The sequence below is a fragment of the Chiloscyllium plagiosum genome, unplaced genomic scaffold (assembly GCF_037043375.1).
Source record: "Chiloscyllium plagiosum isolate Xiang-an unplaced genomic scaffold, Cpla_swu_hap1 HiC_scaffold_7, whole genome shotgun sequence".
Classification (NCBI taxonomy): domain Eukaryota; kingdom Metazoa; phylum Chordata; class Chondrichthyes; order Orectolobiformes; family Hemiscylliidae; genus Chiloscyllium; species Chiloscyllium plagiosum.
The window spans coordinates 104,483,404-104,501,360 of NW_028270145.1; the positions used below are offsets into that span (position 1 = coordinate 104,483,404).

Genomic DNA, 17,957 nt, shown 5'->3' on the forward strand with positions numbered 1-17,957 from the left:
CCAGCTTTAATTTTCTGATATTTATTGAATTCAAATTCTACCATCTGCCATGCTGGGATTCAAATCCATGACCCTAATCCTAACCCTGACCCTATTGGTATCCGGATTGCTAGTTCAGTGATATTACTACTTTCATTTTCAGTTGCAAATCAGCTATCCAGTTGCTTACTTCAAAGTTTTGTAAAATGGATGAACTTCTGGTTGACTTTAAATATTTTTCTGTAGCTACCTCTAGAGGATTTGATTAAACAGTTATTCAATGGAATATCATCATGAATGCTTGGCTGAGTTCCAACCCACTAATATGTTCTACTCAGCAAGAATTGTTGACATAGTAACCAAGCGAAACATGAAATATATTTTATTGACAGACTTATGAACTATAACCTTTGTAATATGGGTGTTAAAGTATTGTTTGTTTATTTTGACCTACTTAAAAAAAACTTCCCAACATTGCTATGGAATTCATGAATCCTGTCTATGGCAGATATGTGAGGAGTAAGTATGGGGAGTGAAGCAGGACTGTTGAGGGGTTGCCGTAGCTGATAGTATATATGAGGCAGCACAGGGGATGAGGGATGTAGAGGATGAGGGTTTCAGAAGACTGCATGTAGCAGAAGACTAAAGGACAGAATGTGATGCTTATCTCCAGAGCCCAGTTGGTATTAAAGGAGTGGACACTCTGGAGGCAGGAAACATGTTTCCGCTGATGGGTGAGTCCCGAACCAGAGGACACAGATTAAAAATAAGGGGTAGGCCATTTAGGACAGAGATGAGGAGAAACTTCTTCACCCAGAGAGTGGTGGGTGTGTGGAATGCTCTGTCCCAGAAGGCAGTGGAGGCCCAGTCTCTGGATTTGTTTAAGAAAGAGTTGGATAGAGCTCTCAAGGATAGTGGAATCAAGGGTTATGGAAATAAGGCAGGAACAGGATACTGATTGAGGATGATCAGCCATGATCATAATGAATGGTGGTGCAGGCTCGAAGGGCAGAATGGCCTACTCCTGCACCTATTGTCTATTGTCTATGCCAGTGGGTGGCATGGTGGCACAGTGGTTAGCACTGCTGCCTCACAGCACCAGAGACCCGGGTTCAATTCCCACCTCAGACATCTGTCTGTGTGGAGTTTACACATTCTCCCTGCGTCTGCGTGAGTTTCCTCCCACAGTCCAAAAGTGTGCAGGTGAGGTGAATTGGCCGTGCTGAATTGTCCGTCGTGTTAAGTGAAGGGGTAAGTGAAGGGGAATGGGTCTGGGTGGGCTGTTCTTCGGAGGATCGGTGTGGACCTGTTGGGCCAAAGGGCCTGTTTCCTCACTGTAAGTAATCGTATCTGAACTGAGTCTAACCTTTTTGCCTGACCACCTCAACATTACTCATCTCTGTCAAGTCTAGGGGAAGTAGGGCTCTGATTCTAGGTTGTCCAGAACCGCCTCACATGAAGACAGGAGTGGACGGGCACTGCTAGGTAGGAGGTATGATCAGGGCATTAGGAAATCCTCCGACACTTGATTCCAATTCCTCAGAGGAAAATCCAGCCCGACTTATTGGATTTCAGGATGAGAAGGTGGAAAGTTCCAAGAAAAAAGTAACTCCATAATACCTAAAGCTACATTGACTGTTCACATTCAGAATAAATTTCATCTAAGCCTTTGATCTACAATACAGTGCCCTAAACGTCAGATCACTGGGGAAATTAGATTCCTTTGTCTGCACATTGTTCTTTTCATAAGCAAATCTTTATTGATCACCAAAGAAAATCAATTCCTAATGATGTGCCATGATTGATGGACAATAACTGCACAAATTTGGTTTACAGTTAGCCATCTGGTATGTGGGACGTAATTCAAGGCCTGTGGGGTTCCATTCTGTACCGTTAAGTAAGAATACTGCCTTCAGTTGTAAGAAACAATGTTCATTCTTTAAATCAGCTAAAATTAAATTTTAAAAATACCATTATGAAGGCAGAATATCTGCAAGACTGAGTTATAAGGCTTTTCTTTATTGGTGGAATTTGGCAATTCAAAATGCTCGTCCAAGCCTATGGAGTCTAAAGTAAATTAAAATGTTACCATCTGACTCTCGATTCTTCCCTGACTTGCAAATTGGGTTTTGTTAATCCATTGTAAACTTTCTTTTTTCCCTCTGTTTTATAGAGGTAGCTCCAAACTTTCCTCTCTCGTTCTACCTTCACTTAGATGCTGTATGAGGGATCTTGTGGCTATTTCCCTTCCTCTGAGCCAGGAGGGCCGGGTTCAAGGCCCACCTGTTCCAGAGGAGTGTAACAATGCATTTACCATAGTTAACCTAGCTAGTCTGCACATCCCTGGACAGTACAGGGCAATTTAGCATGACCATTCCAATTAACTTGCACATCTTTAGACTGTGGGAGGAAACCAGAGCACCCAGAGGAAACCAACACAGACACAGTAGAATGTGCAAACTCAACACAGACAGTTACCCCAGGCTGGAATTGAACCCTGGTGCATGGTGCTGTTAGTCACTAGTGCTAACCACTGAGCCACAATGCCACCCTAATCTCAAATTGGTTTACTTATCAGACAAGCTGATAACTTAATCTAACTTGCTGTTATATGTACTCTGCATGGCTGCTGGTCACATGGTTTCATCCTAGTCCTTGGCTCACGAGCCTATTTTGGTCTTAAAGCACACAAGCATCAACCCTGTCACCTCAAGAGTCTGATGTTTGTGGCTACCCCAGTGCAGTGAGTTGTAGTTTCTCACAAAAGACTTTAAACTAAGGCCACATCTGTTCAGTCCAGTGAATGTGAAAGGTACCACAGCACTGTATGGCAGAGGCAAATTCTTTCCCTGTATCCTGACCAATACCTGTCTTTCAACCAACATTACTCCATCCCATACTATTTTCATTCATTCATGGGATGTTGGGATCATTGGCTAAGTAAGTTTTCATTGCCCATCTCGAATTGTCTTACGGGAGGGTAGTGAGCCATCTTCTCGAACTGCTGCACTCCATCTGGTACACCTACAAACCCATGAAAGAGTGAAAAGCAGTCGAGAGGATTTTAAATAGATGCAATGTGAATAGCTTGGTGACAGACACTGTACCAAGTTGTGTGGATGTGGGCTGGTTTCCTCCTGCTGTGTCCATTGTAGGTACTAAGCCAACATGCTGTATTTAAAATCCGCCATGGGCTATCGATCATTAAAAACGAGCAAAAATGCATTATCTCAGACAGGGGAGGCATATGATCTGATCTTAATGCTCCAGCACCAACTTGGCATGTATGGACTTGAAAGTGAAACAATATAGCAGGACTGCCAGGAAAAGAGCAGGTTGGGGAAATGAAACTTGTTAGAAATCTCTTGCAGGCACAAGGATCGAATGGCCTTCTTCCGATCTGTATTATCTTATAAGTAACAGCCAATAATTAACAAACTTCTCAATCAACTCCTCTGTTTTATAGAAAGTGACAATAGCTAGTGGAAGGCTAAGGCAGGTGCTCTTTGCTGTGAGCTATAGGTATTGTTCTCCTTAGCATCTGAGAGATATTTTTGGCTTGTCTTTCCAGTGAGCAGTTTTGAATCAATATTATGCCCACAGCTGGAAGCTTTTCAGCCATCAAATTATGATGACGCAAAATCTCACAAAATAGCATCAAAAGCCAAATACTCTTTTCAGTGGCTTCTTGCGTTTAGATCGGTCTGACATTATAGTGTTGATTAAAGACTAAAGAAAATCATGACGTCTTTCAAAACCCAAGGATGTCCCAGGGCAATTCACAGCCAATGAAGTGTTGTAATGCAGGAGTCATTACCTTTTGACTGTCATAGTCCAAAACCTTCTAGTGCGTTTGCACAAAATGTTACAGTCGGAGAGATTTTGTATACAAGGTCTCAAACTTAACAGTTTAAATCATTCTGTGTTTCAGTGTAAATGCTATTGCAGATGGCCAAAGAGGGGGAAGTAATTTGACAGGAGGGTAGGAAAAAGACTTGCCTTTGTACGGCATGATTTCGGTATGTCTCAAAGACAAATTAAGCGTTTTTAAAATGTGTCCATTGTACCAAACAAGGGAATTACACCAATGAATTTATGTATCATAATTTCCTACAAACTGGTAGCTAGTAATATGGCATTAGTTGAGGGATAAAAAAGATCCATGACACTGGAATAAACCTGGATAGATAAGATTACATGGATAGACTCAGATTAGATATATAAGTAGATTAGATGGACGAACAGACAGATGGATGGAAGGGATTAGTTTGATCAAATGAAATACATTTACATACATATAAGATATTCTGCAACCTCAGGATGTCCCAAGTGTCGATGCAGCATTTGGAAAGCATTGAAGTGCCATCATTGAACATAAGAAACTAATAAAAGCCTCTCTCTTCAATGTTACTGTTTCCCTTTAGGTTTCAGGACTGGTGATGTGACACAAGACTGATGTATAATGCATCTGAAATGGTGAATTAATTTGAAATTGTAAAAAGGTGTGATCTAAAAGTCACACAATTAATAATCTAAATAAACCTCAGTCACTGATTTAACAGCACACTTTAAAAAATAAAATTATTATCACTACATTGACTCCAACAATTGATTGATTTTGATTTGTAAATCTTGTCAACATAGACAGTGTAATAATTTTCACTTTTGAAGTTTGACTTCTTTGCCAAGTAATTATTTACCTTTTTAAATTGTTGCTACTAAGTGTTTTGTTAATGTGAGCATATTTGAAGCTTGCTTCCATTAAGTAATTTTCTCTTAATTAAGTCATGTTGTTATTGACATCAAAATGCTTGTTATGTTCATGTGCCATTCCTTGCTCTGTTATTTTAATGGACATATTGACTCGTTTAGTTCACACAGCTTAACAAACCTATTAAACTAATAAAAAGGAAATGTAATACAACAGCAAAAAACTGTTCAAGCATTCATGCATTACTGGTTTTAATAGAAACAAGGGCTGAAACTTTTTTTTTGGCTAAGTGCAAATTGCATCAGAGGGGTGCCTGACATTAGACTTCTCATCCCCTACAAGGAGAAAATCCTGGCTTTCACAAGATAACACCAGGACCCCTCCTGCAGCGATGTTAACACATCCATCTCCAGTCAACCAAGTTAAGAACCACTGCTCATTTCACTGCAATTCTCACAATAACCTTGCTGTCGATCTGATTCATCGTACACGACTCTGAGATGAGCAGTGATGCCTTCTTTCTGTTCTGTCTTATAAATGCTGCTGGATTGACCACGATCTTTGTGGAGAAACAGCCAATTCCACTGGAAGCCATCTCCTTGACCTCTGAGGATCAGAGTCTGGAAGCCTAAGATGAAGCATCTGCAAGGCTGGCATGTACACACTTCTCAAGCAGCCCAGATACAGATGCTTCACTGTGACAGTGCCACAGGCAGCCAAGGAAGCAAGGCCCCAGGCTGCTGGCACTGGAAGAACCACAGGAGACCAGGCACAGCCATATTACTGGGCTTGACCTATGGGGAGAAGCTGAATAGGCCAGGGCTATTTTCCCTGGAGCAGTGGAGGCTGAGGGGTGACCTATTGAGTGGCATGGTGGCTCAATGGTTAGCATTGCTTCCTCATAGCACCGGGTTTGATTCCAGCCTTGGACGACTATTGTCTGGTGTTTTGCACATTTTCTTCTTGTCTGCTTGGGTTTGCTCCCACAGTCCAAAGACATGCAGGCTGGCTGGATTAGCTATGCCAAATTGCACATAGTGACAGGGATGTGTAGGTTAGGTGGATTGGCCAAGGGAAATGCAGGGTTACAGGGATAGGGTCAGAGTGTGAGTGTGGGTGGGATAGTCTTGGGAGCAACAGTGCGGACTTGATTGGCCAAGTGGCCTGCTTCCACACTGTAGGGACTTTATGATTCTAAGATTTCTTTTTAGACTCCCTACAGTGTGGAAACAGGCCCTTCGACCCAACAAGTCCACAGCAACCCTCCAAACAATAATCCAACCAGTCCCAATTCCCTCTATGGTCAATTTAGCATGGCCAATTCACCTGACCTGCACATCTTTGGAGATTTATAAAGTCATGAGGGTCATGGATGGGGTGAATAGTCAAGGTCTTTTTTTCCTAGGGTTTGGCAGTCTAAAACTAGAGGATATAGATTTAGGGTAAGTGGGGAAAGATTTAAAAGGGACTTAAGGAGTGAATTTTTCATGCAGAGGATGGTGATTGCATGGAATGAGCTGCCAGATAGTGGTGGAGGCTGGTACAATTACAACATTTAAAAGGGCTCTAGATGGGTACATGAATAGGAAGGGTTTAGAGGGCCAAGTGCTGGCAAATGGGATGAATTTATTTAGGATATCTGGTCGGCATGGACATGTTGGACCAAAGGTCTGATTCCATGCTGTTCATCTTTATAACTCTGTGACTCTGTGACTTGCTCAGCAGCAATGAGGACAGGACCCTGTGATGTCAGCAATAAGTGACATCTACGTGCACAGGGAGGATCAGGAGCAGCAGACAGAGATAAAGGGACACATGCAGTGCCACTCTGTGCCCAGCAGCTGCAGGAGTGCAGCTACACATGCAATGGTATGGTGGCCTCCATGAATGGATAGTCAGGTCCATCACCTCTGCTGGAGGGACTCACACAACAGTGTGGTGATAGGGGACAGGGAACCTCATGCACTGCTCTATCATGAGGAGACAGTGGTACAGGGAGGCACCCAGCTGCAGAAGCAACTACCTGCAGGCTCCTCAGTAGTCTCCCCTCAAGACACTCCCGAGGCACACGAGCCCTCCAGCCATGTTCTGCCTGCACCCCTCTCCAGGCCTTGGAGGTTCCAGCTGAGAAGAGTTCACTTGCTTCTGGTGAAAAGACCTTCAGCATGTCAGAGCTATCCATACAGAAATGTCCCAGATGTGTAATGTCAAGTCCATCACGGATGGATCAATGCTTGAGCTAATAGCCTTCTGTAGTGGAAACAAGAGAAACAAAGCATATCCAGGGATGGGTTGAATGGCTTATTTTAACTCTGATGTCTCATGGTCTCTCCTTAAAATTAACCTTTTTGGCCAAGCTTTCAGTTGGCTGAGCTAAAAACACCTTTCTGTGGCTTCTTGTCAGTCAGTGTCTGATTCTGTTTCTTAATACTCATGTGATGTGGCTTGGAAAGTTATAAAGGCACAATATATGTTGTTGTTGCTTTGGGTGATCTCAAGGATTTAAAGCATTCTGCATCATTAAATATTATTTCTTTAAATTTCCTTCAAAAATTAATTGTATTGATACATAGAGACTTTTCCCACACTAACTTCACCTAAGGTGTTAATATATTCAAAATAGCAAATATCCCAGTGCTATTAATCTTGCCCCAGTCTGAAAAGCTGACATTAATGGTTAAATTCCATGTGATGATTGGAAACCCCCCAATTTATTATTCAATGGTATCCTTTATCTCTTTTCCTCTGATTCCTTTCCTCAATCATTAATTGGCCCTATAGAACATTGTAAAACCATTCTAAAAATTTGAGCATGTATCAGTGCTTTGTTTTGATAAGAAATATATCTTGAGAAACTTCTTTTTAGTTGTACATAATCTTCCTTCCTTGAAACTACAGTGATTATTCTTTAATAAATTGAGACCTCTATAGATTTCATCGAGTTCTAGATCATTCTCAAAAGTTTTTGTCTTCGGACACATGGAGAGTAAACTGACACTAAACTTGCTGGACTAGTTTCTAGTTCTGACGTTTTAATATTTCCTACATTGTCCTGGATAGTACCAAGCTTCTTGGGTGTTTTTGGAGTTGCACTCAAGCAGTCGGCATTACTCCATCACACTCCTGACTGTGATAGATTTTGGGGAGTCAGGAGGTGAGAGAGCCATTGCAATATTTCTAGCTTCTCACCTGATCGTGTAGCCTTTCTATTTAAACGGCAAGTCCAGTTCAGTTTCTTGTCAATGGTAAACTCCAGGATGTGGGGCATTCAGTGATGGTAATGCCATTAAATGTCAAGGGGTGGTGGTTAGATAGTCTCTTATTGATCGTTACTGAAATTCTTGTTTCCGTTTCGGGCAAAAGGCCTTCATCAGGGAAGAAGGCAGGTAGCCTCCAGGGTAGAGAGATAAATGGGAGGGGAGTGGGGCTGGGAAGAAGGTAGCAAAGAATACAATAGGTGAATGGGGGTGGGGATGAAGGTGATAGGTCAGAGAGGAGGGTGGGAGAAGGTGGTCATTGCCTGGAATTTGTGAGGCAATATGAATGTAATTTGCCACTTTACAGCCAAGAAGAAAATGGGGACTGGAGATGCTGGAGATCAGAGTCGAGAGTGTGGTGCTGAAAAAGCACAAGTCAGGCAGCATCTGAGGAGTAGGAAAACCGATGTTTCAGGCATAAGCCCTTCATCAGGAAAATTTTCCTGATTGTCCTACTCCTCGGATGCTGCCTGACCTGCTGTGCTTTTCCAGCACCACGCTCTCGACATGTTTCAGCCCAAGCCCAGATATTGTTGCATTAGGATGTGGACTGGTTCAGTAACTGAGCAATCGTAAATGGTATTGAATATTGCACAATCATCAGCTGACATCCTCACTACTGACGTTACAATGAAGCAGCTGAAGATGATTTTGGCTGTGGGAGTTTTTAAATCATAGAAACTCTACAATGTGGAAACAGGCCCTTTGGCCCAACAAGCCCACACTGACCCTCCGAACAATAATCCACCCAGACCCGTTCCCCTACACTACTACCCTATATTTACCCATGACCAATACTTACACATCCCTGAATACTATGGACAATCTATCATGGGCAATCCACCTGGCCTGCACATGTTTGGACTGTGGGAGGAAACCAGAGCACCCAGAGGAAACCAACACAGACATGGGGAGAATGTGCAAACTCCACACATACAATTGCCGGAGGCGGGAATCAAACCCGGGTCCCTGGTGCTGTGAGGCAGCAGTGCTGAGCGCTGAGCCACTGTGCCATCCTCCTTTGATCCTGTTGTATTGGCAAAGAGCTTTGTAAGACGGCATTTGTTCCTTAAATTAAAACAAAACTTACACATAGTTTACACAAAACTTAAGGGCAGTCATAGTGTCCCTCCAGTGTGCAAGCAGGTAATTCAGCCCAACAAGTCCATGCAGATCCTACAAGAGGATGCCATGCAGACCCACCAACCCCTACCTGTAACCCTACATTTCCCATGGCTAATACATGTAGCCTCTCCATCCCTGGACACTATGGGCAATTTAGCATGGCCAATCCACTGTGAAGCAGCAGTACAAACCACTGAGCCAGCATACAACCCAAGCCTTTTAAAATGTCAACTGTCTGCATTTAGTGCTTTTTTTTATTTCATTCTCTAGAATGTAATGCCCTCCCTCATCTGTGTTGGAAAACAACTGATGCTCTTTTAAGGGCCTTACCCTCCTGCCACTGTTCTGGCCCAGTGGTAGGCCAAGGAATTGTCACATGGGTAGTACGTCCATGTGCTCTCCTGCTGTGTTCACTTATTCAAAGGTACCCAGTGCTTGATCAAAGGAGCCAACATGATGAGGCTGTCACTACGGTGATAACAATCCTCAGCAGTGGGTGACTGTTGATGAAGAGTTCCCAGCCTCTGAATGATTAGCTTATCTTGGCCTGTGGGGCCTTCCAGCGCTAAGCTCCTCGATGTTGGGGAAGATCTGTTGTTGCCCAATTAAGTATCTGGCTGGAACTTAATGCAGTGAGCCATCCCCATGGGGCTAACATCATCTCACCAGGCAATGTCCTCTCAAATAAGGGTCTGTTTCTGTGCTGTACATCTCTATGATTTTATGGCTGTTCATTAGTGGTCATTAGTGCCTTCATAGTTTACTAGAATGATCTGCAAACATCATAATAATGAACAAAAGCCTCTCAAATTCAGAACACATTTGAAGAATGTCCTCTCAAGTAAGACCCAAACTCATTGAAACATTTTTGTTTGAACAGAATTGAATAGGCTGGGGCTGTTTTCCCTGCATCGTCGAAGGCTGAGGGGTGACCTTATAGAGGTTTATAAAATCATGAGGGACATGGATAGGGAAAACAGCCAAGGTCTTTTCCCTGGGGTGGGGGAGTCCAGAACTAGAGGGCATAAGTTTAAGATGAGAGGGGAAAGATTTAAAAGGGACTGAAGGGGCAACTTTTTCACGCAGAGGGTGATACATGTATGGAATGAGCTGCCTGAGAAAGTGGTGGAGGCTGGTACAATTTCAACATTTAAAAGGCATCTAGATGGGTATATGAATATGAAGGGTTTTAGAGGGATATGGGTCAAATGCTGGCAAATGGGATTAGATTTATTTAGGCTGTCTGGTCATCATGGATGAGTTGGACCAAAGGGTCTGTTTCTATGCTGTACATCTCTATGACTCTATAATTGCTTGCTTGATCAGCTTTCCCTTATTATCAGGGGTTGCCCCAAGATATTTTCTGGCTTCACCTGTTGGAATCTTACTTAAATCTCTTTGTGTTTACTGTGGATCCATTGGGATGACCCCTGTGGAAACTCAATCTCCCATTCCCCAATTCTGGTCTGTGTCAGGGTACTCAAAGCTGAACTGCTCACATTGCACTCAGCGAACCCTTAGAGTTTTGAGTATTAAAATCACCATGTCAGATGAGTTTGAGTCGAATAGGACTTAAAGAAGGGCTCATGGCAAACAGTTAATTTGTGAATACATACATTAAGAGCAGAACCGCTTTGGCTTTAAAAGCTTGCACTATGTTTCGATATGATCATGGGTGTTCTCTTTGTGTGCCAGAACACACATAACTATCTACCTCTCGTAATCTATGCAGCAAATCTATGAATTACAGAAATCGGAACTCAAGAGCAGAATCACCTAATAAAAACTTTTTTTTCTCTCTCTGTCTCTTCCCAGAAGAATACAGTCCCATATTCCAAGCTATATATCTCTTCGAAAAAGTTCAATTGGTCAAGGAGAATTGCAAAATACAAATACAGACATAAAACCAATGCCAGTCACTGACCACATTTTGTAGTCTCATCAATTTAGATTATTTACAGTGTGGAAACAGGCCCATCGGCGCAACAAGTCTACACCGACCCTCCGAAGAGCAACTCACCCAGACCCATTCCTCTACATTTATCCCTTGGGCAATTTAGCATGGCCAATTCACCTAACCTGCACATTTTTGGACTGTGGGAGGAAACCAATCATTTACATTTTGGCTACAACCCCTTATGTAACGTAACAAAGCCCTCTCCCTTTGTTGTTGTCATTGAGACATTAGAAGATATTGAAGCCTTAACTAGTAGAATACACACTATCATATGAATATATTCATGATCAAAGTCATTTCCTTTGTTTTATATTCAGAAGTATAATTCCCAATTATGCTTTGGCAATTCTATGAACAAAAGACTGTTTGAATGTTTGATAATGCTTTTACAAATATTTGGATTAAAACAGCCTCAAACAATGGGTCACACATGTGTTAATCACCTGAAGTGGCACCTTCTGGATCCCCTTGTTTATTTAGCATCTAAATGTGGTGTTTATTATATTTTGATTGTATGTACATTCTTCAAATGTACTCTGAATTTGAAAAGTTTTTGTTCATTATTATGACGATTGCAGATCATTCCAATAAACTAAGAAGGCACCAATTATGTGAACAGCCATAGACTTATAGAGATGTACAGCACGGAAATAGACCCTCCAGTCCAACTTGTCCATGCCGACCAGATATCCCAACCCGATCTAGTCCTACCTGCCAGTACCCGCCCCATATCCCTCTAAACCCTTCCTATTCATATACCCATCCAGATGCCTCTTAAATGTTGCAATTGTACCACCCTCCACCACTTCCTCTGGAGTTCACTCCACACACACACCACCCTCTGTGTGAAAAAGGTGCCCCTTGGGTTTCTTTGTATCTTTCCCCTCTCACCCTAAACCTATGCCCTCTAGTTCTGGAGTCCCCCACCCCCGGAAAAAGACCTTGTCTTTTTACCCTATCCATGCCCCTCAGGCCCCTCATGATTTTATAAACCTCTATGAAATCACCCCTAATCCTCCGCGCTCCAAGGAAAACAACCCCAGCCTATTCAACCTCTCTCTATAACTTAAATCCTCCAACCCTGGCAACATCCTTGTAAATCTTTCTGAACTCTTTCGAGTTTCACAACAACCTTCCAATAGGAAGAAGACCAGAAAAAGCCATTATCCAAGAATGCTTCACTCTGTTACAGCACTGTGCAGTAACTAGCCATTCAGCCCAACCTATCCGTGCTGCCTTTTATTGTCTGTAAGGCATTTTAAGTTCTTAGTCCAAATACAGCCCTGGACTTTTACAAATACTCTTACAAATTTGATCTAAAATATTGATGTGGGCTTCTATTTCAGTCAATAAAGGCACCTGTCTTTGTGTCCTCATCATTTAAAAATCTCCATCAAATCAACCTATAATCTTCTCTGAGGAAAACAGCTCCAAGTTTTTTTTTCAAAAATTGCACTTTTCCTTCTCAAAGCCCATAATTTGGCACTGTCAGAAAGTTTTGATAGTATTCGAAGTACATGATCTTTCTGTACTGAGAATAATAATGTTGTCTACACTGCATGCCATTAGTTACATTTTGGCAAATAAAATATGTGGCTCTTTACATCCTCAGTATTTAACCATTACAACTTAAAAATACATTGGACATCAGTCAGGTGGTGATGAGAAAAATTGCGGATTACACTCTCCATTAGCTTGCTTGTCCAGCCCCTCTCTGTTTACCTCAGAGGGGAAGCCATGCAGAGTGGAAGGAGGCGGGAAATCTCATCCAAACCCAAACTTGACCTCATGTCTAAGAAAGAACACTGTGTGGCAAGGGGAGGCGATGGCATGGCGCTATTGTCACTGGGCTAGTTTTTGAAAAATGTATCTATTTTCACAGACTTGAACTTGGGTCTTGTGGCCCCAGGCTACTGACACTTTTCACTGCTTTGCAAGAACCACAAAGACAAAGTCATAATATTCACACTCTCACACGGGAGTGACACGACTGGTAGTGAGTTTAACCTGAGGGTCACTCTTGCCTCAGGCAAGGCGGAGAAGGTGAGACCTCTATGGTAACCTCAGCCAGTGCAAGAATGGAACCTGTACTGTTAGTGTCACCGTGCATTGTAAACCAGCCTCCTAGCCAACTGAGCTAAATGAATACCCTCTGTTTGGCCAGCCAGTATGGATATTTCAAATCAACCTACTCAGACAGGCCATGACACATCTGGAGCAGGGGAGACTTAAATCCTGCCTTTCTCATGACAAGTTGGGGACACTGTCACTATGCTGGGCAGCTGCAACTTCAACAACACTCAAGAAGCTCAGCACCATCCAAGAATAAAGCAGCCCACATGATTGATCACATCTATAAACATCTACTCCCTCCAACACTGATGCTCAGTAGCAGCAGTGAGTACCATCTACAAGCTGCACTGCAGAAATTCACTGCAGTTTCTCATACAGCACCTTCTAAATCCGAAACCATTGTCATCTGGAAGGAGAAGGGCAGCAAATATGTCAGAGCAAATACCTTGGAGTGCAGGTTCATAGTTCCTTGAAAGTGGAGTCACAAGTAGATAGGATAGTGAAGATGGTGTTTGGTATGCTTTCCAAAGCATCAAGTATAGGAGTTGGGAGGTCATGTTGCAGCTGTCCAGGACATTGGGTAGGAAACGTTTGGAATATTGCATGCAATTCTGGTCTCCTTTCTATAGGAAGGATATTGTGAAAGTTGAAAGGGTTCAGAAAAGATTTATAAGCATGTTGCCAGGGTCGGAGGGTTTGAAATATAGGGAGAGGCTGAATAGGCTGGTGCTGTTTTCCCTGGAGCGTCGAAGGCTGAGGGGTGACCTTATAGAGGTTTATAAAATTATGACAGGTATAGATAGCATAAACAGACAAGGTCTTTTTCCTGGGTTGAGGGATTCCAGAACTGGAGGGCATATGTTTCAGGTGAGAGGGGAAAGATATAAAAGGGACATAAGAGGCAATGTTTTTACGTAGAGGGTGGTGCATGTATGGAATGAGTTGCCAGAGGAAGTGGTAGAGGCTGGTACAATTACATAATTTAAAAGGCATCTGGGCCAAGTGCTGGCAAATGTGACTAAATTAATTTAGGATATCTGGTCGGAATGGACAAATTGGACCGAAAGGTCTGTTTCCATGCTGTATGTTGCTATGACTCTACCTGCAATTTCCCCTCCAAGCCGCTCACCATCTTGACTTGTGGATGGAGCCCATGGCCCCGTGTGCCTCTTTACCCAGTTTCAGAACCTGATCTGCCGCATCTGTGAATTTGCATTCAGACACTCTAGGCTCCTTCTGTTCCTCCAATCATTTAGAATGATTCAGTTTCTCTTGCATTGCTTCTCCTTGTTGTTCACACCAAAATACATTAATTACCAAGTGCTTGCATTAAGTTCCTGATGAAGAGCTTATGCTTGAAATGTCGATTTTCCCTGCTCCTCAGATGCTGCCTGACCAGCACCACCCTCTTCGACTCTGATCTCCAGCATGTGCAGTGCTCACTTTCTCCCGTTAAATTTCACGAGGCTGTCTATGATCTCAAAGCTTTTCACTATCCTCTTTACAGTTCATAATACTGCCTGGTTTTAAGTTGTTTGCAAATTTTGAAATTATTCCCTGCCACCCAAGTCAAAGTCATTAACATAGGTCAAGATACACAGTGGGCTTAAGACTGGCCACTTGAGGACTCACCACAAGGCTTCCAACAGAATGACAAAACATCAGTTGTGCACCATATAAATGCGCTCATTGCTCAACAGGTTGCAGAGTATCTGAAGGAAAGCATATCGAATGATGATGGCCATCAAAGGAAGAAGACCTCAGTTCTGATTAACCCTGGGCTACTGAGTGTTCTCCTGAAACTTCAAGGACCTTTGGTCTATATCAGGCCAAAGGAGATTGGGGAGAGACAAGCAGAGATGAAGAAAGACTTTATGTCCAATTAAACATGTATGTTTTTGAGATGTTCTGTAGATTAACCAGTGAAACCTATGTAGTAAATAGTAATAGGCTCTACATAGTGAAAGTTAAAGGAGCATTCTTGTGGTGGATTTCCCTTAAATCATCCAATATTTTTTCCATCTTTGCCACCTGACCTTATTAGTATTTCCTCCAATTTCTGTTTATGTATTAGATTTCTACAATTTGGCTTCTTGCTTGAAAGAATATCTTTATCTCTACTGATAAGGTAGTCTTATACCTCATCAGTAATAAATTGCATTTGTAGGCGGCTGGAGATGCTTCACACAACTGAGCCATCTGCAGTGATACTGGGAGCTTGGCCAAGCTGAGAGGCCCTGGGGAATGCTTCAGAGGAAACAACAGATGCAGAGAGATTTATAGAGGGCAAATTTCCCTCTACTGGGGACTGGAGTGCATTGGAGCTGCCTGGTGCCCTCTGCTACAGATTATCGTTCACCCTCTAATCGTGTTTCGTGTGAAGCTTAAACTTGGTCATGAAAGTATGCCTGATGCCATCATCTCCACACCGAAGTCTGCTGTTACTTTTTTCTCAGATACAAGGCTTCATTTAGAGCAAAACACGTTCCTAGTACACAGTCTCACTGAGTAGGAGCACTGATGTGAGTATTTGTACGACAGTATTTAAAGCTCTGTATTTGAGCCACAGTCCAGTGCAATGAACTTTATCAAAATCTGCTTTTGTTAATTCACAGAATGTAGATGCTGCTGTGCTGTCCATCCCAGTTAAGAGCCAACTCAATTGCTGTGGCTCTGGAGTCACATGTAGTCCAGACCGAGTAAGGATTTTAAAAAATCCATTCATTCATGGGATATGGGCATCGCTGGCTAAGGCAACATTTATGGTCTATCCCTACTTACCCAGAGGGCAGTGAGCAGCCAACCACATTGTTGTCGGCCATGGGTCACATATAGGCCAGACCAGGTAATGATGGCAGTTTTCTTCCCTAAGGGACATTATTGAACCAGATGCTTTTCTCCCCAAGCCCCCACTACCCAACAATTGATTCATGGTCATCACTAAATTCTTAATTTCAGATTTGCTACTGAATTCAAATTCCATCATCTGCTATGGCATGATTTGAACCTTGGTCCCTAGAACATTACCTGGGTCTTGGGATTAACAGTCCAGCAATAATACCATTAGACCATCACCTTCCGTTATGATAGGTAACAGATTTCCTTCCCTGCAGATTTTTTTTATAATGAGAACCAGCAATTGTTACAAGGTCATCACGAGGCCAGATTTTTAACTTTAGATTTTTTTTCAAATTCGATTTCACCATTTCCCCCAGAATGCACATCCCCAGCACATTAACCTGAGGCACTGAACGACTAGACCAGTGGCTTCATTGTTGTGCCATTCCTTACTAATATAGTAAATCCTCCTAAGGTGCTTGACAGGAACATTAGTGACCCACTGGAGAAAATTTTTTTGCAAGTACCAAAAACTTGGTCAAAGAGATGGGTTTCAAGGAGCACCATCAAGTCCACCGGGGAGATCGAGAGTGTTAAGAAGGCGTAAGGGGTACTGTACCTTTAAGAGAGTTGAAAGCTGGTAATACTTAGAAAAGCACAGAGAGTCTAGAACAAGGTAACAATATAACATTTTGTCGAAACAGCTAAGAGCCGTGTTGCCAGGATACAAAAACAACTTCAAATTTGGCCAATCAGTTTAAATTATGCCCCAAGTTACCAAAATCTAATCAAACTTGAAAAAAAAATGTTTTGGACAACACTAAACTAATGAAACAATCCAATGTTTTAGGGTTTAAATATCAGACATTTTGAACAGTTATCCAGAGCAGCAAAGAACAGCCAGTACCAACAACTAGCGATACTCCTTGCAGAATGATCTGCTCTCTTACCTATCAAAGATTTGGGAAGCAGAATCACTAAGGAAAAGAAGACAGAGGAAAATATACAGAGGACACTCGGCAAAGATGACTGGTTTTGAAACGTGATTATATTTTTTTGTAAATCGTAATCGGGATTTTTTATTGGACCAGTATTGTAGAGGGGGAGGTAAAAGATAGGTTTAAGAGAAAGGAGTTGTGAGTAGTTGTTAGTTAATATATTCTTTAAGTCTAACAGAGAAATGTTGTTAAGTTTAACTTTAAATAGTGACTTTTGGGATAGTTCTTTGCCTCTCGAATTTTAACAGATTACAGCACAGGGTGAATCTTTTCTGTGTGGCTGGTTTAAATTAGCAGAGGGGTTTACCCCATGTGGTAACAAGAGGCTTAGGAACGGAATGTCAGAGGTTAGGATTAAGACAGCTGAAGGGATGGCTCCCAATGGTAAGACAAAGGAAATTGGGAATTCACAAAGGGAATTTACAGAGTGTTCAAATAGCTGCAGAGCTGATGTTGTTTGCAGAGATAGGGAGGAGTGAGGTCTTGAAGAGATTTCCAAAACAAAATTGAGAACATCCATTAAATGCCTTGATGAATCAAGAGAGCTGCCATGCAAAACAACCTCAATAGTATTTGCAAGTGTGAAATTATTATTGATTTTGATAATGGGTCTTAAGTTAAAAAAGAGATAACTCAAGATTCGGTGCTGGACACTGTAAACTTACCTTTCCCATATATCTTGCTTTCATATCCCCTTTATATTATTACTGGGCTTTGTTGATGTTAATGAACTCATCAGCCTACATTTTAAAGCATTGTATGAGTGACAAGAACTGTTCAATTGAATTAATATTACATGACTCACTATCAATACCTAGTTGCCTCTAATGCTGTGTTCATTGGTCTAAATTAAAGCATTGATGTCAAAACAGCAATAGCATTCTTCATCCTGAAACTTCATATCCTATGACTCTCTAGGGATGACTAACAGGCCTACTCTGTGATTGTATTTCACTTTGTATTATATGTGTGTGTGATGTTTCAAATTGAAAGAATTATATTTTAGCACATAGCATCAG

General features: G+C 42.1%; 1 protein-coding gene across 3 annotated transcripts in view; it reads right to left on the reverse strand.

Annotated features, from left to right (window-relative positions):
- The window catches only part of LOC122551782 (contactin-associated protein-like 5), a 1,118,157-nt gene that overhangs the window by 735,810 nt on the left and 364,390 nt on the right, over positions 1-17,957 (reverse strand). The window lies entirely within an intron of this gene.